This window comes from Rhinatrema bivittatum, chromosome 6 (assembly GCF_901001135.1).
Source record: "Rhinatrema bivittatum chromosome 6, aRhiBiv1.1, whole genome shotgun sequence".
NCBI classification, from domain to species: Eukaryota; Metazoa; Chordata; class Amphibia; order Gymnophiona; family Rhinatrematidae; genus Rhinatrema; species Rhinatrema bivittatum.
Window position 1 is genome coordinate 323684267 of NC_042620.1, and position 25322 is coordinate 323709588.

Here is a 25322-nt window from a genome sequence, read left to right on the forward strand (position 1 = left end):
CAATCAGCTTGCAATTCCTGCACTCTCATAGTTTTGGAATTGTAGCTGGGTTTAATAAAAAGATAATAAAACAGTTGGATGTAAGAACAAAAAGACTTTGTGCACATCAAATAACCGTAAGACTCAGCGAATGCCAATATTGTAAATTCCAAGAGCTGAAGGCAGTATGGGCCTTATAGAAATAGATTATACATATAAACTATTATAGGCCTTCACACCTACCTAGCAGCATCAATTGATCCTAATACTCAAAAAGTGCAGAAGCATGGAAGTAAAAGGCTAAAATTGGTCTCCATTCTTATCCACTGGCCAGGGCCAGATGGATCAATTAATGCTGCCCTGTGTGAACAATTACTGTACTGCTCCCCCCCCCCATGTCCCAGGCCCCTCAAATAAAGCCCAGCTCCCTCCTGCAATCTATATTTTTAAAAACTGACACGCCTGTACCCACGGATAGGGAAGGGGATTAGTTACATTAGGCACCTTACAGCTCTGCACACATACCACTCACCCACCCCCGTTACAGACACACACAATTAATTTATGCATTTATAATACATTTTTCATGACAAAGAACATTCAAAAGTCTAGTCTTCTGAGGCAAAAATATCACAACATGCATATTATGTTTACATGCACTCCTGTGGTGCCAACCAGAAAAATCCAAAAAAAAATACACTTGGAACTCCTATAGAATTAGACTTTTTGTAATGCATATTGGATGTGAGCTTGGCCCTCAGAAAGCCATGAATAAACAGAATTACCATTACAATACAGTGAACTTCCTATACCAAAAACAACCCTAACAGGAAACAGAGAGTAGGATTAAATGGTCAATGTTCTCAGTGGAAAAGGGTAAACAGTGGAGTGCCTCAGGGATCTGTACTTGGACTGGTGCTTTTCTTTTTTCTTAATTTACTCTTTATTGCTTTTCGAATTTTACAATAACAAATATACACTTTGTCATCATGTAATCTAAGTGCTTTTACAATTGAAATAATACAACATACATATCTATTGATATTCTCTATGCAGAAAAACCTTATCACCATATAAGCACTAACACATTATAGAGGAAATATGTGGTGGGGGTAAAGAAATATAGGAGTATAATATAGAGATACAACATTAAGAAAATGGTCGACTGAGTATTAACTTCATAACTATAACCTTTCATGATGTTTCAACTGTTACTGGATATCTAGCACTCAAGAAATCTCAGTTGTGGTGTGTCAAAGAAAATATAGGTAGACCCATGCCAGCTTATAACACACTTACAAGGGTATTTCACAATAAAACTTGCTCCCAAAGATAAAACCGGGTTTCATCTGAAGAAATGCCTTACGCCGCAACTGGGTAGCCTTGGCAAGGTCTGGGAATATCCTTACCAAATCCCCACAGAAAGGGACCCTCAAATTCTTATAATAACTACGCATTATCAGATTTATATCATCCTCAGAAAATGTCACTAGAAGTGTCTCTCTTCTCGTGACCTCCACTTCTGATACTTCCAGAAATTGCGTCAAATTTGTCAAGTTATCCAAAACATTATTTCTAGGAGTGCTTTGCCTTTGGGATAAGAAAGGCTAAAGAGGTTAGGACTCCAGTTTGGAGAAGAGACAGCTGAGGGGAGATGTGATAGAGGTCTACAAAGCAATAAATGGAGTGGAAGGAGTAAACAATCAATTGTTTACACTTTCAAAAAAGTACAAAGACTAGGGGACATGCAATGAAGTTACCGGGTGCTACGTTTAAGACAAATATTTATTTATTTATTTAGAACTTTTCTATACCGATTTTCCAGTAACAGAATTACTGATCAATTCGGTTTACATTTTGAACAATAACAACAGTGACAAGTAAATGTCTTACAAGGAACAGGAAGAAATAACTTGGAAATAATATGTGGGTTGATAACATAAAAAGTACTATATACAAAGCCTAAAGGTGGGTAGAGGCACTAAACAATGGCGTCGGACTGTCAAGAGGGTGGATATTGGGTTTTGGACTGCCAAGGAGTTGGAGATTGTTGGAAGAATTCTTTTGGTATTCCTTGTGTAATTTTTTGGGGTATTCTTTGGGGTTTCAAAGAAGTTCCAGAGCTGAACTTGGATAGTTCTTGTGTAATTCTCTTGTTGGTTGTTAAAAATAAATTGAGGTTCTTATATAGCTCTCTTGTAGGATGAATGAGAATATCCTAGAGGGGTCCTTGGCAGATATTATTCAGCAGGCTGATGTTATGGAAAAGCTTGATGGAAGAGCCACGTCTTAAGTTTTTTTTTGAAAATAATGGGGCATTGTACTGATTTGAGTTCTGATGGGAGACTATTCCAGAGTTTGGGACCAGCTGTGGAGAATGCTCTTTTGCTTAACGTTGATTTCATTGGTGGAGTCTGGAGGTTGTTTCTGTAGGCTTGTCTCACTGGTCTAGTAGATGTGTGGAGTTGTAAAGGGATTTTGAGCTCAAGTGGTGTTAGGTTATGTAGTGCTTTGTGTATTGTTGAGAGCACTTTGAAGCGTATTCTGAAATTGACGGGCAGCCAATGTAGGTTTTTTAAGATTGGTGAGATGTGGTCTCTTTTGTTAGTCTTGGTTAGAATCCTTGCCGAAGCGTTTTGCAACATCTGTAATGGTTTTAAGGTGTTTGCGGGGAGGCCCACTAGAAGAGCGTTGCAATAATCTATTTTCGTGAGAATGATTGCTTGTAGAACCAGTCGGAAGTCGTGGAGATGGAGGAGTGGTCTAAGTCTTTTTAAGACTTGTAATTTGAAGAATCCATCCTTTACTATATTGTTGATGAGAGCTCTATAATTCATTTGGTTGTCAAGTATGACTCCAAGATTTCTGACTTGTGGTGAAAAAGTTAGTTGAGGAACGAGGTTGGTGCTGGGAAGTGAGTATGTTCCATCTTGAGAAATGATTAGGTATTCAGTTTTGTTTTGATTAAGAATAAGATTTAGGCTTGCGAGTAAGTTGTTGATGGCTTGTAGGCATGTATTCCAGAAGTCCAGAGTTTTTTGTAGAGATTCAGTGATTGGGATTAGAATCTGTACATCGTCTGCGTATAGGTAGTGTTTGAGATTTAGGTTGACAAGGAGCTGGCAAAGTGGGAGGAGGTAGATATTGAATAAGGTTGGTGAGAGTGACGATCCCTGTGGGACTCCCAAGTCGCAAGCGACTGGTTGCGATTCTTCCTTGTTGACCTTGACTTTGTATTGTCTATTCTTAAGGAACGATTTAAACCAGTTGAGAGCTGTATCTCTAATTCCAATGTCTGAAAGACGATCTATTAATGAGTTATGATTGACCGTATCAAATGCTGCTGATAGGTCTAAGAGGATGAGTAGACAGGGACATCTTTTTTCAAGATTCAGTAAGATGGAATCCGTTAAGGAGATTAGGAGGGTTTCTGTGCTTCTGGATTGGCGGAAACCGAACTGGGTTGGAGAGAGAATGCTGTTGTTGTTAAGGTATTCTGTGAGTTGTTTATTTGCTACTCGTTCTAATATTTTAGCGATGAATGGTAGATTTGCTATTGGGCGAAAGTTTGCTGGTATATCCGGTGAAAGATTAGGTTTTTTTAGAAGTGGCTTTATGATTGCCATTTTGAGAGAGTCGGGAACTAGTCCTTGAGATAGGGAGCAATTGATGATTTGTGCAATGTGTTTGGATATGGTTTTGGCGCATGAAATGAGGAGGTTGATGGGAATGGTATCTTGAGGATGTGAGGAAGGTTTGATTTTTTTTAGGATGTTTTCTATCTCTAAGGAGGAGGTGGTTTCGAATTCGCTCAGGCATGTCTTTTGTGATGGGCAGGTAATCTGTGGTGTGTCTAGCGTAGAATTGTTGTTGTTCTTGTGCTGCGCTAGTAGGTTTGGGATCTTATTCTTGAAGTAAGTTGCGAGTTCTCCCGCTTTGCTTGCCGCTTTATCATCTGGTATGGCTGTTGATGGAGGTTTCGTGAGAGAAGAGACCAGTGAAAAAAGCGCTTTGGGGTCAAAGATGAAATGGTGAATTTTTTGTGAGTAAAAATCTTTTTTTGCTTGGAGGATGGATGTTCTGTATAGGTGCATCGTGGATTTGAATGTCGTGAGGTTAGGAGATGTTGGGTTTTTACGCCAAAGTACTTCTTTTTTTCTGAGCTCCTGTTTTATAGATTTTAACTTTGGTGTGTACCAGGGTTTTCTATTGTCTTTATTTGCTTGGGTGGCTTTGGTGATAATAGGGCATGAAGAATCGGCCACTTTTCTGGTGATGTTGTTCCAGGATAATATGGCTGAGTCCGCGTTTGTGAGGTCCAGCTTGTTAAGTTCAATGGTTAGCTTGTTGTTGATTGTCTCCTGGCTGCATATTTTCCTGAATTGGATAGTGTTATTTTGTTTTTTTGGGGGAGTAGGTAGGTTTATTTTTAGTACAGTGTTGATCAGCTTATGGTCTGACCAGGGAACTGTGAGGCATGTGGGGTTGGAGGATGGAGAGAGATCTTGGTTTATGAAAATGAGGTCCAACGTATGACCTGCTTTGTGGGTAGGTTCTTTGATTAGTTGTTTGAAACCCATGAAGTTTAGTGCATTTAGGAATGTTTCACAGCTCGTTGAGTGAGGATTTACATCGACGTGAAGATTAAAGTCCCCCAGGAGTATCGCTGGATTGTCGGTATTGATGTGCTTAGTTATATTTTCTATTAGAGGTGAAGGATCATTTTCTAGGTATCCTGGGGTAGCGTATATGAGACCTATTTGTAGGTGGGCGGCTTTAAAAACTGCGAATTCTAGGGAGTGTGAGGATATTGTAGTTTTTAGCTCCATTCCTAGAGTTTTTTTTGCTGCAAGGAGGAGACCGCCTCCTCTTTTTTTGGGTCTAGGAATGGAGAATATGTTATACGCGTGCATAGGGAGTTGGTTGATAGTAGCGATGTCTTCTGGTTTTAACCAAGTTTCGGTGACTGCAAATAGGTCCGTGTTTGTTTCCAGAAGGTAGTCATGTAGGATGTGAGTTTTCTTAGTCAGAGATTGTGCGTTCAACAGTGATAAGGTGAAGAGTGAGAGGCCAAGTAGTTGGTTTAAGGGTGAGATGATGATGGGAATGAGTCTTTTTTGTAAGGAGTGTGGTGTAGGAGAAAATACTTTTTTACTCAATGCATAATTAAGCTCTGGAATTCGTTGCTGGAAGATGTTGTGAAAGCTTTTAGTGTAGTTGGGTTTAAAAAAAAGTTTGGACATCTTCCTGGAAGAAAAGTCCATAAACCATTATTAAGATGGACTTGGTCAAATCATTTGCTTGTGCCTGGGATAAGCAGCATTGAATCTATCAGAGTGGAGGAGTAGCCTAATGGTTAGAGTGGCAGGCTATGAAGCAGGGAAACCTTTATTCAAATCCCACTGCCACTCCTTGTGACCTTGGGCAAGTTACTTCACCCTCCATTGCCCCAGGTACAAACTTAAATTGTGAGCCCTCTGGGGATAGGGAAATACCTCCAATACCTGAATACAAAGTTGCTTTGAAGTGCCAAAATGTGGAACATAAAATCAACCTTTCGGGATCCTACCAGATACTTAGTCACCTGGATTGACCACTGTTAGAAACAGGAGGCTGGGCTTGATAAGACTCTTGTCTGACCCTGCATGGCAAAACATATTGGGTGCCATTGACCTAACTGAAAAGATATGTTGCCTGTATAACATCTTATGAACTCCAGAAGGAAGCTCTCGCTACAACAATGCAAGGATTGTTAAGGGCATTAGCAGTGAATACGAGAGATCAGAGATCATGCTCCACATATCCTGGCTCACAAGCAAGATTCAATCCCGGCAAATGTATGCACAAAATGAAACCATTTGGAGATATTACACCCAAGATACATTTGAATACAAAAGATGCACTGCATGCAAGTCTCCCTCTTACATAATTATATTCTGCTTTTCGGCACTTCAGAGAGGATTACGTTCAGGTGCTGAAGGAATTTCTTTCCATCCCCAGTGGGTTTACAATCTCATTTACTAAGCATTTTCCCTCCATAAACACTGAATGGGAGAAAAGCCTTAGTAAATCAGGCCCCAAGGCAACAGAGGGGTGAAGTGACTTATCCAAGGCCACAAGGAGCAGCAGTGGGATTTGAACCTTGGCTTCCCTGCTCTAACCACTGGGCTACACCTCCACTCTGTTGTGGATATCCTGAAAACCAGACTGGCTAGGATGGGGGGGGGGGAAGGATACTCCAGGACCGGCTAGAGAAACATTAAACAGGCTCTGAAAACACCTCTCAACCATTTCTAACATGTGCTCAATGCAAATGTACAAAGTGCCATAATCCTGAGGGTCCAAGCAGCATTCTGCTTCTGCCTCCAAAAAGAAAAAACAGCCAAGTACTTTAAATAAGCAGAAGGGAGCTCAAACATCTTTCTGACTTATTAACACGGAGGGTCCCATCTGGGGATTGTCCTCTGTTCTCTTCTGCTACACTGAACGCCCCCATTGCTGACTCAAGTTCACAGAAACAAACCAGTAAAGCCGGTGCTCACGAGAATCGCTCCCAGAAGGAAATGAACATGTTTATGCAATGCCGATTTAATGGTCTGGCATGATAAGAGCTTTTTTGATGGTATTTCTGTTGGAGTACATGATAGAACATATACAGCCCCCATCTGCCTGCTTCTCCCGGTTACCCTACTGACTGCTGTGTCTCTGATTTGCCCCGGGTGTACTCACTCCTCTCCTCTCAGAATCTGCACGGAGTATGTAAATATTTTGAACAGGCCACAGGATTAAGGAGCCATTTAGCTGGAGTCCCTGGGAAGCTTCTCACACAGGGTTATTTGGTATTGCCTCAGGCTATGACGCAGAATAATACCAGAGCCAGACTCATCACCAGTCTAAACCAGGTCCTAGGTTATAGCAAAAGGAGCGTGGCCCTGCTTCTGTATAATTCTATGGTAGGTCAACCTGCAAATAATCCAAAAGGGAGAAGAGGAGGAAGAAAAGGTTTGCCAAAAGTTCTGCACAAAATTAAATACATTCGACTTTTCCCCCTCAGGTGTTTTTCCCCCACTGAAAATACTGAAATATTATTATTTTGTAAGTTTCCAACAAGGCTTTGGCAGATCTGCCCCTATGCATTTAACAAGAAAATTCAGTACCACCGCTTTTCATGACCCTAAAACAAAAGCCAGAGAAGAATTATTACCCTCCTGGAGGCTGGGGATTTAGGACAGCAATGTAATCCGAGATTCCTGACCCTCCTCCCATCCCCCAAAAATCTGCTACAATACTGAGGCAAGATCTCTCTAGTCCAGATCAGCAGAGACCTCCTGGCAATATGGACCAGCACCGGACCCTTGGAATTGTCCTCCTTGGTGTTTTTCCTGTGCCGTGTAATTTTGTTTTACTATTATGTAATTTTTCTCTCTTTCCTTTTAAATGTTAACCCCTTTATGTATTGTTTTGGCAACACATGATGTGCAAAACTGCCATACCAATAAAGTTTCTGAATCTGACAAAGGAGGGGTGCTGGGCCTGGTTCTGGAGGAGTTGGGTTTCCCTCTTTAGATCTCTGAGCGGGGGGGGGGGGGGGGGCTGGTATTTTGCATCTCTCTTTATTCTGAGCCCCTAGCTTCTTTCTGTTTACAAACAGGCGCCCCCAGGGTGTTGGGTGATCACAGCATAAAATCCTTCAAGCGACTCCGTTTTCTCTTCCTGCTGAATTCACAGAAGGGGGGAGGGGGGGGGGATCTTGCAGAATACTGCACCGGGGGTGGGGGGCTCCATCCCCACTCGAGCTGCAGGGTAGGTGGGAACAGGAAACTTGCTTCTTTCCGTGCAGCGTGAGCCCAGCCTAGCCCCATTCCAGTTATTTATTTATTTATTTATTAAAGGCTTTTCTATACCGAATTTCTTGATACAAATCAAATCAGCTCGGTTTACATCTGTCCCACAGGCAACGAAAAAGGCAGCAGCCCCCAGCTCTGGCTGCGAATCCCGATACAAAAGAAAAGCCCAGACTGCAAGACAGGCACCCCTGCGAGCTGCAAACCACTTTTCCAAGGCTGTGCTGTACGGCACAAAGCACTCTCACACTCCCTGAAACATTCACAGAAGAGGAAACTTTGCGAGCTCCTTTAAAGCCGAGGAAAGTAACATCCCAGCCCGGTCTTCTGATCAATTCCGCGTTTCAAAGCAGAGCATGCAGCAGAAAGTTCCGAAAGAGAAAACCTCTTTAGTTCAGCTCACTTACTTTTTACCTTTCAGACAACTATAAAACCCGGCCATGGGTGATCCTCGCGGCAAAAGGCGTTAATCGGCTCACTTCATCCTTTCACGGCAGCCGCCCGTGCGTTCCTCCTGCTCCGACGGCGCACACTCTCTCTCTCTCTCTCACACACATTCACACACACAGCGCGTGCCTAGTGCTGGCATGCGCGCGCGCGCACACACAGAGTCGCCCAGGCTCCCACTCCAACCCAAGGAGAGAGTCAGACACACACTGAGCAGTGCGCCCGCGATCCCACGGGCTGGGCTTCTTGCACGCCGCCTTCATCTTTCTTCGGCACTGGCCCTCCCCCTTTTCTCCGGCTTCCTCCTAATGAGCTGTTTGCCTCTCTCTCTCCCCCTCCCAGATCGTTAGTGAGAAAGGCAAGGGCAACCCGGCGAACAAAACCCGCGTGCTGAACACAAGCCCGGAAAGATCGCAGCGGCTGCAATACTTTGAAAACTTTATAATATTCAGCTGGCAATACACTGTCCGGCGGGGCATTACAGTAGGGGCAGTAGAATGCCTTTTTGGTTTGGGGGGAGGATTCAAGGCAAGCAAGCTCCGCCCCATCTCTTTCCTCTCCACCCCTGCCCCACTGGTTTCTCCGTCACTCCCGCTCCACACCTCGCCCCTCTCTCTCTCCTCCTGACTTGTTCCCCATACCTGGGAACTTTTGATTTTGCATGATCCTGAGAGTTGTCATGGATCCAGGGCCGGCAGAAGCACTAGGCAAACTAGGCGTGGGTCTAGGGTGTGAACCATGTGGGGTAGTGAGCGGCGGCAAAGAGGAGTGGAGATTTGGCGGGCTGGGAGCAGCGCCCAACCTGCTTGCAGCCCAGAAAAAAACCACACACTAGGCGGGAGCGATCGAGAACGAGGTAGGAGTAAGGGGCAGAGACCGGAGGGATGGCAGCGGGGCGGGGCAGCAGGAGGTACCTAGGGCACCTAATCCCCTTGCACCAGCCCTGCATGGATCAGGGAGGAGGGCATGCATACAGGCTTTCTTCGCTCTCTCATACACACTCATATGTTCACTCACACTCTCACTCCTCTCTCCCCCACACACTTACATACTCACTGTCTCACTCACACATATGCTCATGCACACTCATTTTCTCTCCTGCCCCCAGGACTTCTCTTCTTTTTTTGAGAGGTCATAGGGTAGCCAGATGACATATTCAGGCTGGACTCTGGCAGAAATCTTGCATAAACTTCTTTATTAGTGACAAGAAAACAAACAAAAGCAGTTCTGCTATTCTTCACAATTCAAAACACAAAGGTAGTATTAACAACTTATAGTTCAGCAGTATTCTTTTTCTTTAGGTTTCCTTCTCTTCCCTGGGCCTCCTGTTCCCTCCTGTCCCTGGCTAGTTATACACCTTCCCAGGGATCTCCACCCAGACCAGGATTCCCTGCTGTCTTAGCCTTATGGTGGACTGGGCCAGATTTCTGGATCCAGTCCTTTAAGGTGTTTTGGGATTTTCTTCTGTATACTCCTTCACATCCCTAAAAAGGATAAGGACCTGCTTGATTGCAGTTCATATAGACCCATTCCCTTAAAAAATATAGACATGAAAATACTAGCTATGATTCTGCAACTGAGGATAGAATTGATAATTATGCACCTGGTTCATCCTGATCAATCTGGATTTGTCAAAAGAAGAGCCAACACCAGGCACCTGTTTTAATCTTATCAACTGGGCAGGAAAATGCCAAATTTATTGGCCTAATAATATCACTAAATGCTGAAAAGGCATTCAGTAGCATGTCATGCCTTTTTATGTTTTCTCTGCTAGAAAAAATATCACTTTCCATCCACCTTCATAGCTTGGGTCAGTCTGTACTCTGGCTAGAGTAGCTGTAAATTGGTACTCATCGTCTGTTGTCCCCATACAGCAGGGAACATGACAGGGGTGCCCCCTCTCACCATTACTGTTTAACATGATAATTGAACCCCTTGAACTCCTTGCTGAACTCATTAGATAGATGATAACCATACAAGGGTTTCAAATTGGAAACACTTTACATAAAATATCTTTAAATACCGATGATGTGGGAGGGAGTGACATCACCTGGCAATATGGACACTTAGGCGTTCAGCTCCTCACCACCCCCGTTTTAAAAGCTATTTCTGGCAAGCAGCAACTTGTGATTCTGAGAGAAGTTTTGCCCTTTGTGTTCATGAAGGCAGCTAGGATGGCTACGCCTAAAAAATCTATCGACTTTCAGCAATTCTCTTATGATACAAGTGGGTTCCAGTTTGAGGCCCTCAGTCAAGAGGCAGATTTGCCGGAGGAAAACAAGTGATGCCCTAACGATACTGCTGCAGAAGCGATACCAGGCCGGAGCAGGAGAAACACTGATGAAAGCTGATTTTTGCAAATGGTTCGGAGATATTTAGATGGATATTAAATCTATTAAGGATGAATTGCATGAAACCATGAGCAAACTGAGGTCGGACGTCATGGATTTCAACAGACAATGGAAGACAAGGAGACAGGCATCAAGGAACAAACCTCAGAACTGACGCAGTTGAAAGTGTCAGTTTTGGAACTGCAACAGCTTAATGCCAGTAAGCTGGAGGATCTTGAAAATAGATCGAGGCATTCCAACCTGAGATTCAGAAGTGTTCCTGAAATGGAAGAGTATATTAATGCCTCTGAGATGGCCCAGAAAATCTGCCAGGCTATTTTGAAAGCGAACAAATGACATTATTGTGTGCTTTCACAATTATCTCCTTAAAGAGAAATTTTTTCATCTGGTGAGAAAGATGGGATCCCTTAACTGGGATGGTAATATCATTGCGATTTATAACGATTTATCACTGACATTGAAAAAAAAAGAGAGAGCTTGAGATCAGTGACTTTTTTGCTGCACAGTGAAAATATTTGCTATTGGTGGCTTTTCCCATGGGGATTAGCATTCACTATATGTGGCGTCACATCAAAGATCAGAACTGAGTCTGAAACAATGATCATTTTGCAAGCAGCAGGCATAAAGGTTCTATTTTTGACCCAGGAAAAGCAACTACAAGGAGATCTGGAGAGATCCAAATGGCAAAGCATAGGGAAAGGAGGCCGTAGACTACGGCGCAACTCTGATGATGATCATTCTCAGCATTCTGCACCCACCTGACTGATTCAATGACATTGACTTGGCTCCAGTTGGTCTTGCAGCCTTCTATAAGTTGGCATATTGGGTTTGGTTGGACAAATCTTCCTGATGTTTTATGTCTGGTCCAGCTGGCCAACATAATGGCCTTTTTGTTAGGAGAGTAGGTTATGCTTCATTTATATGTTTTATGCTGCTGTTTATGTTCTTGCTAGGTTTTTTGTTTTATATTTAGACATGGTGACGGGGTGGTTGGAGGAGGGGATTGCCGGCATGTTCATTCCCTTTATTGGGGTTGTGGGGGTTGGGGAGAGGGACAGGGAGGGAGGCTTGGGGGGAATTAGTAGGGAGTTGCTCCAGAATGATAAAGGGAAGTATTTGGGGGGGCATAATGTTACAATCTTTACCGTGGGATTTAACAAAGATAATAAAATATTGGGCTTTCAGTACATTAATCTTTTTATTCTTGTGACCGACCCTTCGGTTTGTCACTAGATGGCCCTAGGTCCCTTACCATCTGGACTAGTAACAGCAAGGGATTTTCCATTCTCTTTCAGTCTCTCCACTGAGTTGACTGGATTGGCTATTCCAAGGGCATAGGGCGGAGTTAGAGGTGGGGGTCAGTTAGAGGTTGAGGAGTAAAGAGCTGTTTTTATTTTCTCCCTGCTGAGCTAGGCCCACTAACCCAGCTTGGTATTTTTTCCCTGCATTTAGAGGAGATCCTGTCTCAGTACACTCCCTGAAACATTTGGCCTCTTTGCCTGAGAGGCCCTACAAGGTTATACCATCAAACCTTGGGAGACTCCTAATCGGATTTTCACCCCCAAAGGGATCAGGACACAGGCTGTGGGCATCAGATTGAATTTTGGACTCAGGTAGGATCTTTTCGTGGCGTGGGGCTTCCCCATAGGATTCCCCCTCTACTGAGCTATTGCATAGATGAGTAGGCAGTGGCAAGCTCCCTCCCAGGAGCTAGAGAGATGGACACCAGAACCCCAGCAGAGACCCCATGTAAATAGTTCAACTGTACAGTTTCATTTGCTAAAGGTTTGTGGGACAGTGATTGACCTTTTGGAAATAATCAGTACATATGATTTGAACACCCATTCTGAGCCTAGCCTGTCTGTCTTTGAGGAGGACATTTCACCAGAAAGGACACTCCATCACCTGGATCACAGAGGATTTCCTCTTCTCCCACAGAAAGAGTTCACTTCCTGGGAAGTTGGGGAAGGATGCAAGAGTAGCCCCGACTTATAAATACTTTTATGGCCCAAGGGGAACTAACAAAGCCCCAGCAAAGGGTTCCATTCTTAATAGGGTAAGCTTAGGTTTGTTTCTATTAATACTAAAGGTCTCGATGCCCCATGAAAGAGACAACAATTTTTTAGGATTAATGTCTTCTTTAAAGGCCTCTGTGGTATTCATTCCGGAGTCTCACCTACACAAAAGCGATGAAAGATTATTAGCCGCGCCTTGTTTTCCATATCTGTTTTTGGCTTCTAATACTACACGAAATAAATATGGAGGAGTAGGTATTCTTATCTCAAAGGACATCATGGTACAGGTGGGAAATGTGCTGAGGGACTCTGATGGTAGGTACGTTATTGTACAAGTTTTCTTGAATCATGAGCGTTACACGTTATTTAAAGTTTATGCACCTAATATCAATCAGAGTGACTTCTTCGACCTTATAGATTACCAGCTCCTGATGGAAGTGGAGGACAGTTTGGAATAGGAAGAGATTTTAACTTGACCCATTCTCCAAGCTGGCAAAATATTAGCTCAAAAATTAAAAGATAAATATACCCAAGCTCAGATTTTGAAAATTAAAGATAGGGACATTTTGTGATGGGTTGGGCAGAGATAAGGCAGCGGTTCACCCAATTGTATACTGAGCTGTATGCAGGGGATATTGAAATTTCAAAAGCAAGTATGGAAAAATATCTAAATATTGAGCTGCCTGGATTGAGTGAAACCAGTAGAGAAGCATTAGACAGACTAATTTCAGCTACAGAAGTGCTATGGGCTATACCTGATTTAAAAACTGACAAGGCCCCTGGGATAGACGGGTATACCCCAAAGTTTTATAAAATATTTCAGACCCAGCTAGTCCCACCATTACTATGTTTAATCACTAAAGAGCAGGGGGGGGACCCTGTTTCAAGATGCTAATGTTTGCGGGGATCACTGTGTTTCCAAAAGAAGGAAAAGATCATACTCTATGCAGCTCCTGTAGGCCAATTTCCCTTATAAATGTCTATTTGAAGATTTTGGATAAGATACTAGCACAGAGACTATGCTTGGTAATTCTTTAATCCACAGTGATCAAGGCGGGTTTTATGCCTGGGAGCATGGCTGGTGACAATGTACGAAAGATTTTGAATTTGATCTCGTACGCCAAAACCCATCAATTGCCCTCGCTACTTTTTATGGTCAATGCGGAGAAGGCCTTTGATCGGGTGCACTGGCCTTTTTTGTCTACAGTGATGGACCGAATCTAGTAACACTGGTATGACAGGCCTGACATTACAACCATTCACACCTCAGCAAATACTAGGATCTCAAAATAAAGGTCTACTGACTGTCCCCACAATACGGAGCCCACACCTGGTGCATGTAAGAGATCATGTGTTTTCCATAGTGGGTCCAAAACTTTAGAATTCCCTACCTGAGATGTTACGTTTGATTCCAGATAGAAAGAGATTTAAATGTGAGCTTAAAACACGGCTATGCGAAAATGCATACAACCTAACTTTAAAACATCAGAATGTAGAGATCTACAATAACAAGGACAAGAGATACTACTTGATGCATGAGGAACAAATATAACGAGAGATTGTAAGAAGCTAAATACAACGTACTGACTAATATGTGAAATTTGTTATTTATTTTATTTTCTGTACTTCATCTTATAGCCTAGATCTTTAGATATTGGGGTAGATTTTATAATGTGCACACACGCGTCCTTGTGCGCGTGCTTCCCTTTGCGCCACATGGACGTGCTGATTTTATAACATGCATGCAAATGTTATAAAATCCATGGGCCGCGCGCACATGTGTGCTAGATTTTATAATCCGCACGCGTATGTGCGGGCGGCGCCCATAAGGGGGGGGGGGGCTTTAGCAATTTCTGTGCGGTGACGCATTCCAGCCTTCCCCAGTTCCCTCCCAGTCCGCTCCAATTTCTTTGTTTCTCAACTTACTTCAGCTCCCAGCAGCCGGGTCTTCGGGACAGCCCAGCTCTCCCTGCCCAGAACACACCCCCTGGCCCGCCCCTTCAAAGAAGCTCGGCACTTGTGCGCATAACAGACTTTACGTGCGTGGCTGGGTCCCTTCGAAAATTTGCTCAGCGTGCATAACGCCCGGATTTTATGCATGCAGGGCTTTTAATATCCAGGCAGCTATGTATTGGAACATTTCATTTGATTGATATTAATGCCTATTTATGAATATTACATCTGTAACCCATCATTATAGCTATGAATGTTATTTTTGTAAACTCTTGTGATTTTTACGTGGAATGACAGTATATGCAATGTCTAAATAAATAAATACTTTACTGGGTAGGTAAAAGAACTACACAGGAATCCTGAAGTGTGCATAAATGTGAATGAGGGCTATTCTAATAATTTTTCAGTAGGGAGGGGAACTAGACAGGGTTGCTTGCTATCCCCGTTGTTTTGTCCTGAGTGTCAAACCCTTTGCTGAATGGGTTCGGCAGCTTATGGAAGTGCAAGGAATTGAATTAGGGAATGACCATTATAAAATCTCTCTTTATGTGGACGATATTATATCTACCCTTACCAATCCGGAGATGTCTTTGTTAGCTGCAGCAATGAAGAAATTTGGGAAGGTCTCTGAATTCAGAATGAACATGGATAAGTTGTAGATCCTGGGAATTTATCTGACAGAGCAGGATAAACTCAGGTTAAAAGGGATGTTCCCCTTTAAATGGGCGAAGAGTCAAATTCGTTATCTAGGGGTAAATGTGAGTTCGGACCGGAGAGATCTCTTTCGCCTTAATTATGGTCCACTTAACAAACATATTGCACATGATGTGGAAATCTGGAATAGCCATTTTTTTAATCATGGCTATTTAAAAAAGCTTAAGACGGAAAGGATTAACTTTGTTTCATCATTGCAAGAAGTACATATCAATTTTCAGTCTGAGGTCTAATTCTTTTAATTTTTTAATTATTCATTTTTAATTTTTATTCTTAATTTTAAACTCACATTAACTGTTTATTTAATATATTTTAGTAACTTTATTATATTTTATTTTTGTTGTTAGTTTTATACATATTGCATTTTATGATTTCTTGTATGATTTATTCTCTCGATATTTTATTTTGAATTTTTTTTTTTAATGTTTTTATATACCGAAGTTTAGTGTCATCCTTTGGTTTACAATTGTAACAATGATTGACATTAAAACATCAAGGAACTAATCAACATTAGGTAACAATGGAAAACATTAGAAACATCAGAAAACATTGAGTGACATTAGAAACATTGAGTGACATTGAGTCACAATGGGTAGAATTGCGTAACCATTTAGGTTGATTGATGAATAAATATAAGTGAAAAATAATAAATAAATAATGGCATATAAATAGTAATATATAATAATCATTAACATTGAGTAACATTGAGGGTTGAGTGATGTCTGGCAGTACGTTATGAGATGTTAAGAGAGGTATGGTTGAGGTGTAGTGAGAGATATTAGGTGGTTGGTTGAGTAGTGGGGATTTTTGTCTTTACGGGTGTATTGACATCTTGATTGGTTTATCCAATCCCATCCTTGTAGGCTTGTTTGAAAAGCCATGTTTTGAGTAGCTTTTTGAATATTTTTGTGTTGCTTTGTAGTCTTAGACTGTAAGGTATGGAGTTCCAGAGATGTGGTCCAGCTATTGAGAAAGCTCTTTTTCTTACTGAGGTAAGTTTGGCAGTTGTTACTGGTGGGATTACAAGACGTGCTTTGTTTGAAGATCTGGTGTTGCGTTGGATGTGGAGTTTTTGTATTAGTGTGTTAAGGCAGTCATAGTCATTGTTGTGAATTGCGTTGTGAATGATTGATAGTATTTGGAATTCAATTCTTTTTTCTATAGGTAGCCAGTATTGATTGTATTGTAAACTGGTCATGATAGAATACTGAATGACGGTATACAAAAATTTATAAATAAATAATGTCCCCCATTCACAGAATGTATGTTATTAATCTGAAAAAAATGGAGACAATTATCAAAAGGGTTAGATATTTTTATTTTAGTACTCCCATCAGAGATAACCCAAATTTTCAAAAAGGGGCTGCGAGTCAAGCATTTCAATGGTGGGAATCTTTGGGTTTGGTACAGATAAGACAGATATGGAAGGGGAATAAGGTAATGGCCTTTTCTGAGGTACAGAGGGTTTTTAGGGTTCCGGCTTGTGATCACTTTGCTTATCTTCAGCTAGCACATTTCCTGATGTTCAGGGAGGTTAGACCTGCCTTGATGATGGGGAAATCTTTGCTGGAAATATACTGTGAAAAGGCCCCATGTAATAAAGGGATTATTTCTAAAATATATATATTGTTGTCTAAACCGCCCACGTGTAAGTTTAATCATATGAAAGTATGGGAAGCGTACATGGGGTAAACCTGGGAAAAGGGAGATTGGGACCTGTATTTTCTCTCTGTTAAGTGGAGCTCTATATCCTCCTCGTTACTTGGAAACAGTTATAAAATCTTATATAGGTGGTTTTTGACACCAAAGAGCTTGAAGAAAACGTATCCAACTGTGGATGGTGTTTGCTGGCATAACTGTGGGGAGGTGAGTTCATTCTGGCATATTTGGTGGTCTTGTCCTTTGGCTGTTCATTTTTGGGAAGGGATATTTGGTATGTCCAAAGAGATATTGCAATGTTTTGTTCCTGTGGATTGTAAGAGTTGGTTGCTGAATGTATCTTCCAACAGTTAACTAGATATTTCCTAGAACAGGCTCTTGCCCCACATAAGCTTTAGCTGCCAGGTGCACGCCAGAAGCAAGGTGGAGAACGGCAACCCTACCAACAAGGCTTGATGTCCGTCGGAAATTGAAAGTGGTTTATTACATGGAGAAACTGTTGACTTGAGACATGAAACCTTAATTAATTTTCCCATATTTGGTCTCCCATTGAACACTGGCTGGATTCCATCAATGAAAGTAGGGATGTAACTTAAAGGGTTTGAGAGGAGATGTATTCCTGACAAGCTTCACTTTTGTGCTGGACTTTAAAATCTGCACCATCATCTCATCCATGAAATGAATCTCTGGAGCTCTGCCTGCCTTCTGGGTCCTGCACATGGAATAGGAGAGCATTTCTGAGACTGCTACCCTGGAAGTTCTGGATTTCAGTTTTCTACCTAAAATCATAAATTTGGATTTCAGATCTTCCTTCCTATCCTATGTCATTGGTACCCACATGTACCAAGACAGCCGGTGATGTGTGAGGTCCGCCACCTTCACACCAGGCAGGTTACCTCATGTCCACCAGTCACCCAGCTGTCATCCTTCCTAATAATCGAATCACAGTGACCATCCTAATCCTTCCCTCCTGGGAATGTGCCCCTGGAGACTTATCCTTGATGTGAGAGGAAGTGCCTGCGGACCACCAAACATAACAGACTCCTTATGGGAAAGTGACACCCAAAAAAAGGCAGAATTAGAGCACATGCAAGGAGGCTGTGAATGCTGTTTAACTGAATTTCTGATTTGGAAGGAGATTGCTAGTTTGGAGTTTGTTTTTTTTTACTTTATATTTCTTAACAGGACAGATATCATAATATATAATCAATATCTATATGGTATGGTAAGAAAAACACAAAAACAACAAGGCAATGTGACATGTTATGAACTTTGTACTGAGTATAGCCCCTGTGTAATAAATATTTGAAATAGGTTTGTTAGCATTGATTTGTAAAAAAGTAAAAGTTTCAAAATGTATTCCTTGCGTGATCTGTTAAAAGAGCACGTAAATCTTTCAATCCAAGCAATTTCAAAAAGCTAAGATCTGCAGTTATCCAAGATAACAGGATTGAAGAATAGGAAATTTTGCAGCCAGTATCATTTGAGAAAGAAGTTTTGTAATCTTGCTATTGAAAGATCACCTCAGTATCCCAGATGTACAAGCTCAGGAGATGGCACAAACTCAAAACCAATTACTTTATAAATTTTATTGAACACTTCCGACCAGAAATCCTAGACAAGACAATTCCACCATATGCAAATGAGACCCTCTTGCCTCACATTTTCTCCAACACCAGGAGCTATATGTGTGTGATCAAAGCTATGGTAAAACAGTGGAAATCTATATGTTTGCTGCAAGAGCCTGAACATGAAATCAGCTCTTCTGCGACATAATGAAATATGTCAGGCAGCAGGAGAGAACCGGAAGGCTCATCTGCATATCCTATCCAGAAGTCCCTGGGAAAGGACTCCAGAGGTCACCGTGAGCAAATCTAGGCTTCAGGCCCAGACCGCTGCACTCACCTCCGGGTCTGGGCCACCCCTCAAGATGCTGCCAGTTCCCTCGCTCTCCTGCCCATGTGGCAGGTTGCTGCCGACGCTGTCCATGGTGGAACGCCACCGCCTTCCTGCGGGGTTCCCTAGGCATATGCGCACCTGACGGCATGTCATTTAAAGGGCCCACAGCAGGAAATCCCCCACGGTGCCCACTTCACAGGCTTAGGTCTATTTAAGGCCCTTTTGCTCATCCCTTCTTTGCCTTGGTAGCAGGTCTCCCTACAGCCTGTGTAGTGTGAGTTGCCTCAGCGTTCCCAAGTTCCTGTGTCTTGTCCTCAGTTCCTGGTCCTCATCTTAAGCTCCAGTGGTCTTCATTTTGTATTCAGTTCCAGTGCTCTTCGTTTTGTCTTCAGTTCCTCTTCAGTTGTGTTCTTCAGTTCTTCTGTGTTCCACGTCTCCTAGTCTGCCTGCCTGTGCTGCTCCTTACCTCCCCGCAAGCCTATCCATCCTGCCTTCCCTTGGACGGATATCTGGTACTGACATTGTCTTGCGTTGACTTTGCTCTCTTCTACAGATCTTCTGACCATCAAGAGAGACCCCACCTAAGACCTGCCGGCCCTAGCACCCAAAGGCTCAGGGGAACGTGGGCTGGTATAGGTGAAGCTCCAGCTGGGCCTCTGCCTCAGCCGACGGTGGGGGACCTGCAGGGCTCATCCCTGCAGGCTGTGCCAACTCCACCTCAGTCCAAGGGTCCTTGCCCGCAACAGACACATCACTTCATTCTGATCATTCTGTTTCAGGCCATCACTTCCACTTAGTGCAGTGAATTGACCCATAAAGTGTCCATTGGCCAGCAAAGAAAATGAATTTTTTTTAATACCGTGAGGCATTACTACTGATCTGAACCAGGGTCCATCTTTTCTAGGCAAAGCAGCAACAACATCATGTTCCACCTAGCGAGTGTGACATCCCGGTATTTCAGTGCAGAGCATCACAAGGGGTGGGCAGGAGGGGGCAGCTATCCAGGGCAAAAAGCATTGGTAGTGTGAGGGGGCAAAAGCTGGAAAAAATGACTTAAATGCAAGCATGAGCTGGCAGGGGATGACAATCCAGGAACAGTGTCCTCACCTCCCACCATCTGAGTCTAGGAAGAGAGGGAGCAGGAAGACCAGCTGGGGATGAGTGGAGATGTGGTGGAAGAGAAGAGTGCCTGCTCCGGGCGTTAACGTGTAGCTGCTTCTCTGTTTACAGGGCTTATGGTAGCAGTCTTAAAGGCGTACTTCAACCTATGGATTCAAAGTGGCATCTACTAAGGTTATATAGCATTAAAGTGCATCCTCAAAAGAATACAATACGTTTTTTAAGTTATCTCTTCCATAATTTAATACTCGGTGAGTGTTTTCACTTCGCTGATCTTTTCAAGTCTGCCGAGCTTGAGTTCCAGTTTGTTCCCCCAGCCCAGCCAAGCCCAGTTCTCTTCTTCCTCCATATCTGATTTTATTGCTTTGGTGCCATCCCTGCACAAAGCAATTTTGTAGTGTGCTATGCTAAGCTGAAGTAATACGGCAGCATCATGTTGACGTGTCCACAACACAAGATCACAGCAAGCTGAGGAGACTGTGGCATCCCGGCCGAGGGAAGCGGCAGACACACACAACACCTAGGATTTCATCTAGCTATATATGCAGCTCCCGAACAGTAGCTCTCACATTTCAACCCAGCTGAGTTTATTTCAGCCAAATTATTCCCTGGGCACACAAACAAGAACAAAAAAAAAAGTATTTTTCTGGTCGGGCGTTAAGCTGCAAGATAAAGTAAAGGAACCACCCCCAGCTCTAACAAACATCCCCCAGCCCCAAGCAGCTCACACCCATCTCCTCATTATGTGGTCCTAGTCACTAACATTTATTGATTTATTTCTCATATATTTATTTATTTCCCGATTTTTCTGTACCGCACATACACAGCAAACCGATCAAGGCAGTTTACAACATATAAATAAAGCAATACACATTATTTAAGACAATAAAACATGCATTAATAGTAAGCAAGCCTCATTGAGATGAATGAAAAGTGAATTAAATCCGCCCCTTAACATTTATTTATTTATTTATTTAAGGCTTTTATATACCGACTTTCTTGATACAAATCAAATCAACTCGGTTTACATTGAACTAAGCAGAAAATATAATTAACCAATCAACAAGAGATAAAGGAGCATAAAAGTTACATTATAACAAGGATATTTAACATGTTAAATATTTAACATGTTAAATATCCTGCCTTAATGTGCAGAATATACTGTGGCTTGGTAAATCAGGATCTGAGATGATGCAGGCCTCCGCTGAGTAATGTGGGTGAACATTACCACACACAAACACTCCTCCTTACCAGGTGATTCTAGATAACCCAGGACAGGTCGGGCCTTTCCTAGGTTTGCCTCCCTGCACTTATACAATAGCATTTCTGTTGTTAAAGGAAAATATTCCATAGATGCAATGAGGAAACTGTGCCCTACGCCCTACCTTCACTCCCACACACTGACTCAGGCCTTCCAAGATGGCCTGGAGCCATCTGAGGACCCTGTCCCAAAATGCACTAGGAACAGTGAGAAATAACCCAACAATCTCACCTCCTATTCTAGTACTCCACTTGCACATTTGTTTTTCAAAGAAACAGGATTGTAGGCACTATAATACATTGGGCTGAGCTTGAAATCCAACCTGCATTTCACCTTTGGAGAAGGATCTCTGAGGAACCAAAGTGCTCAGGACCCTTCAGACCTTTGAAGGAGTGCTTCAGGTTGGCCAGCTCAAAGGCTGTCACATCCCAATGAAAGTAAGGGGCTGAAAATACAGAACTATGCATCCTTAGGGGAAGAAAATAAATGTCGTTTTCTGTTATTTAATGTGAGATTTCAAGCTTTTTATGCCAAGATCTGATGTGTAAAGTGGAGGTTCTGCCATTTAAGAAATTCTACAGTAAAGATTTATTTTGGACCCTCAGCTTGAGCCTCCAGAGTATTTTGTTGGCACTCACATCCCTTACAGGTGAAAGTGAACTGATGCTTCCCCAGGACGGTGTTATTAAGAGCCGTCCCTGACACCTCGGGCCTTGCAGGATTGATTCCCACCCCCATTTGGAAGAACCCTACCCTGAGGCCTGTGGAATTATGGAAGAGGGGAAAAAATTGGCCCAGGGACTCTGTGAGCCTCTGCTGTTTAGGCTCCAAAACCGGAACAGGGTTACACATAACAGATGATGACAGATAAAGACTGCCCGCAGTGCATTTCAGAAACTCCCAAAGTAAAACCAGGAAGGATCAAGGGTGTAGAAAGTATTTCTAAAAAAGTGACACATTCCAAAAGTGCCGTACCTATAAATAACACAAAAAGTTAAGAAACCTCCAATCAACTTCTTCGGCATTAAGAGAAGTTTGTTAAAAACTACCACTTTCTCATTGCAAGCCATTTATTTTTTTGCCTCTGCATGTTTTGACATAACATGGCCAGTCTGCTGTAATGCTTGTCGGATGGGTGGACCTTTGGTGCTGAGGGCCCACAGCATCAGCTGGCGGAGAGGCCCTGTGGCGGGACTAGCTGGAGCTTCGCCTATACCCTCTGCCTCCCCCGCACGTTCAGCCCTTGGGTCTGATGACCGCTAGGTCTTACGTGGGTCCCTAGGGCAGTCCTGAGGTGAGAATCCAAGAGAATGCATAGGTTGAGGCAGACAGCAGGAACAAAAAGCAGGCCAGAAGTCCGGGCAGGCAGCAGACAGAGCAAGGTTGGGTCCAAAGCAAGGGTCAGGTCCGGGCAGCAGTCAAAGGAGATCCAAATCCAAGCCAAAGTCAAACCAGGAAGATAAGCCATCAAAGCACAGAATAGACAAAGGCAGGCCACAGACAAGACGAAACCAACAAGGCAGGGAATAAGACGGTACAAGACGAGGAAACCTCAGGAACCGCACAAAAAAGCAGCACGCACTTAACAAGCACCAAGGAACTTGTTGCTGAGGTAAAGAAAGGCTGACTGAAGGGCCCATATGAAGGCTAAGGCTGGTGATGTCATCAATGGGCACCACAACTCTGTTCCTGCCGCAGGCCCTTTAAGAAAGTGCTTGTCGGGCGCGCACATGCCTAAGGAAGGACCCGAGGAGTGGTGGCTGGCAGCATTTCCTACCGCATGGAGGGGTCCTTACAGGAAACAGCGTCTCAGCCGCGAGTCCTGCCTGGTGGCATCTGGAGCAAGCGTGACGGACCACAGGGCTGTCCCGTGAGCTGCCAAGCATAACATCTGCAGGAGTTGGGAAGCTGAGTTGTGCTTCTATTTAAAGAGGACTTTTGGATTCGAACATTCCCTATGGGACATAATGCTGAGGTGACTTGGCAGGGACTTTAACTTACTTTGCTCTCAGGTGAAAAACTTCCTCACAGAACCAGAGAGAGAAAATCTGTTAGCTTATTAAAAGACATCTTAACATTAGGCTTCTCTCTCTGTGCTGCTGGTAAAAGTTTTTGTAATTCCTGTACAGCCTGGAAACTCATTTCTACAACAAAGACTTCAGGGGCTTGGTGAAAAGATATCTGCCAGCAGTTGCTGCTAACATAACATTATTATTATTAGACTGTCAGCTCTGCCAGACTGCTTTTTTTTAAATATTGTTTAACTATTTTCCCTTTATTAGGTCCAGTTGATGTAAAGAAAGGATTCTCAGTACTGGTGAAAGGATATGATGTCTTGGAATAATGTACTAGTTACTCAATGTCATTGTCGATACCAGCAATTCTCAATACCTTTTATTCCATGAGTACAAAAAGTACCTAGAACTGATCACGGATTAATTAATCACATACTTTCATTAATATGTCCTCCTTGTCACACTTACATGTTTGATTTTAAACCATAACCAAGATCATTAAGGAACTGAAAAATATTTTAAGTTCAGGCATGGGCTGGTCTGCTAGCTCTGCAGCGCTACAAAGAAAGCCATGAAGAGGTCCTGGGTTTGATTTCCTGGGACAGGACTCTACTCACTGGGCTGGTCAGAGCTGAGGATGCTGTGGAAGCAACACTTTTATAGCCTCTGGGGGTAATCGGGGGGAGGGAGGAGAGAGTCCCAGTTATCATACAAAAGTGACATCTCGTAGGTACATAGAAATGTGATGGCAGAAAAAGACTGTATCGCCTATCCAGTCTGCGCATCCATCCAACTAATTTAGCTTTACAATTCCTACCACTTCCTCAGAGATCCCCTGTATTTATCCCATGCTTTCTTGAATTCAGATTCCACTCTTCTCTCCACCACCTCGACTGGGAGGCCATTCCATGCTCTGCCACCCTCTCCGTAAAGAAACATTTCCTAAGATTACTCCTGAGTGCACTTCTTTTACTCTCATCCCATGACCCTTGTTCTAGAGCCTCCTTTCCATTGAAAGAGGCTCACCTCCTGTACATACAAATTTTTGAGATTTTTAAATGTCTCTATCATATTTCCCCTATCTCACTTTTCCTCTAGGATATATGTGTTTAGATCTTTATGTAAGAATAGTGGATCCTTTTAATGTGGCGTGGTTGATGCAGCCTAGAGGTGAACTCACTAGGTCCCTGTCAATAGCTGGCAAACACACCCTAAACATGTACTGGACTGGAGCTTTACCTATACTAGCCCCAATCCCCATGGGTTGAGCCTTTGGATTCCAGCTGTTATCGCTCTCCTCCTCCAGAGGGAGGAGTTAGCAATCTGCTATCACTCTCCTCCAGGAGAGGGAGGAGTTAGCTATCTGCTGTCACTCACACCACCAGGAGGGCGGAGTCAGCAATCTGTTCTGCTATTCTCCTGAAAGGGGAAGGAGTAGCGATATGACATGACCTGCTCCTCCAGAGGGGAGGAGTTAGCTATCTGTAGATCTGTTAGCGAACTGTTGTTGGATGCTCCTGTAAGGAAAGGAGGTAGCAATCTATTACCAATCTGCTAAGGAGTAGTAATCTGTTATGGATCAACTCTCCAAGAAAGAGGAGTTGGCAATCTTGTATAATGATACTCTTCTGAGGAGAGGAGCTAACAATAGGTATATGTACTTCGCTACTGAGATAGCAATCTATCATGCCCCTGCTACGGAGTAGCAATCTGTATATATATATAAGCTGCTGGCAAGTCTCAAGGAAAGAGGAGTAACTGTCGATATAATACTTCCGTGACCGGAGTTAGTGGTCTGTAGTGGTTGGCTCCCACAGAGTGACAATAGTGAAGGAATGACCACTTAGAGGAAATTGTGAATCCCTGGGCCGATGGCAGATGTCAGCGCCCCCAGGAGGAGATCCTGAGAGGAACCACCGGCTAGGCTAGAAAATGAGATAAACATAATAGTTCTTTATTAGACTGTAGTGAATCGCTGTGTTCGGCAAGGCTGAAGTCCTTCTGCTCCTGGAATATAATTTCTGGGTCGCTGAGCTGTAGAAAGAGACTAGAAGTAGTGAGTAGAA

The 25322-nt window shown here is 43.0% G+C and overlaps 1 protein-coding gene across 8 annotated transcripts in view; it reads right to left on the reverse strand.

The window, feature by feature from the left end:
• The window catches only part of KIAA1210 (KIAA1210 ortholog), a 228882-nt gene that overhangs the window by 124221 nt on the left and 79339 nt on the right, over nt 1-25322 (reverse strand). For 2 of the 8 annotated variants that reach the window (XM_029607598.1, XM_029607591.1), the window contains exon 1: nt 8231-8549. The exons of 3 other annotated variants lie outside the window; for them this stretch is intronic. The gene's annotated coding sequence lies outside the window, so the exon portion shown is untranslated. Of the gene's footprint in view, nt 1-8230; nt 8551-19968; nt 20127-25322 lie in introns of those variants that run through there. 3 more of the 8 variants (XM_029607595.1, XM_029607592.1, XM_029607599.1) reach the window with 3 other exon arrangements.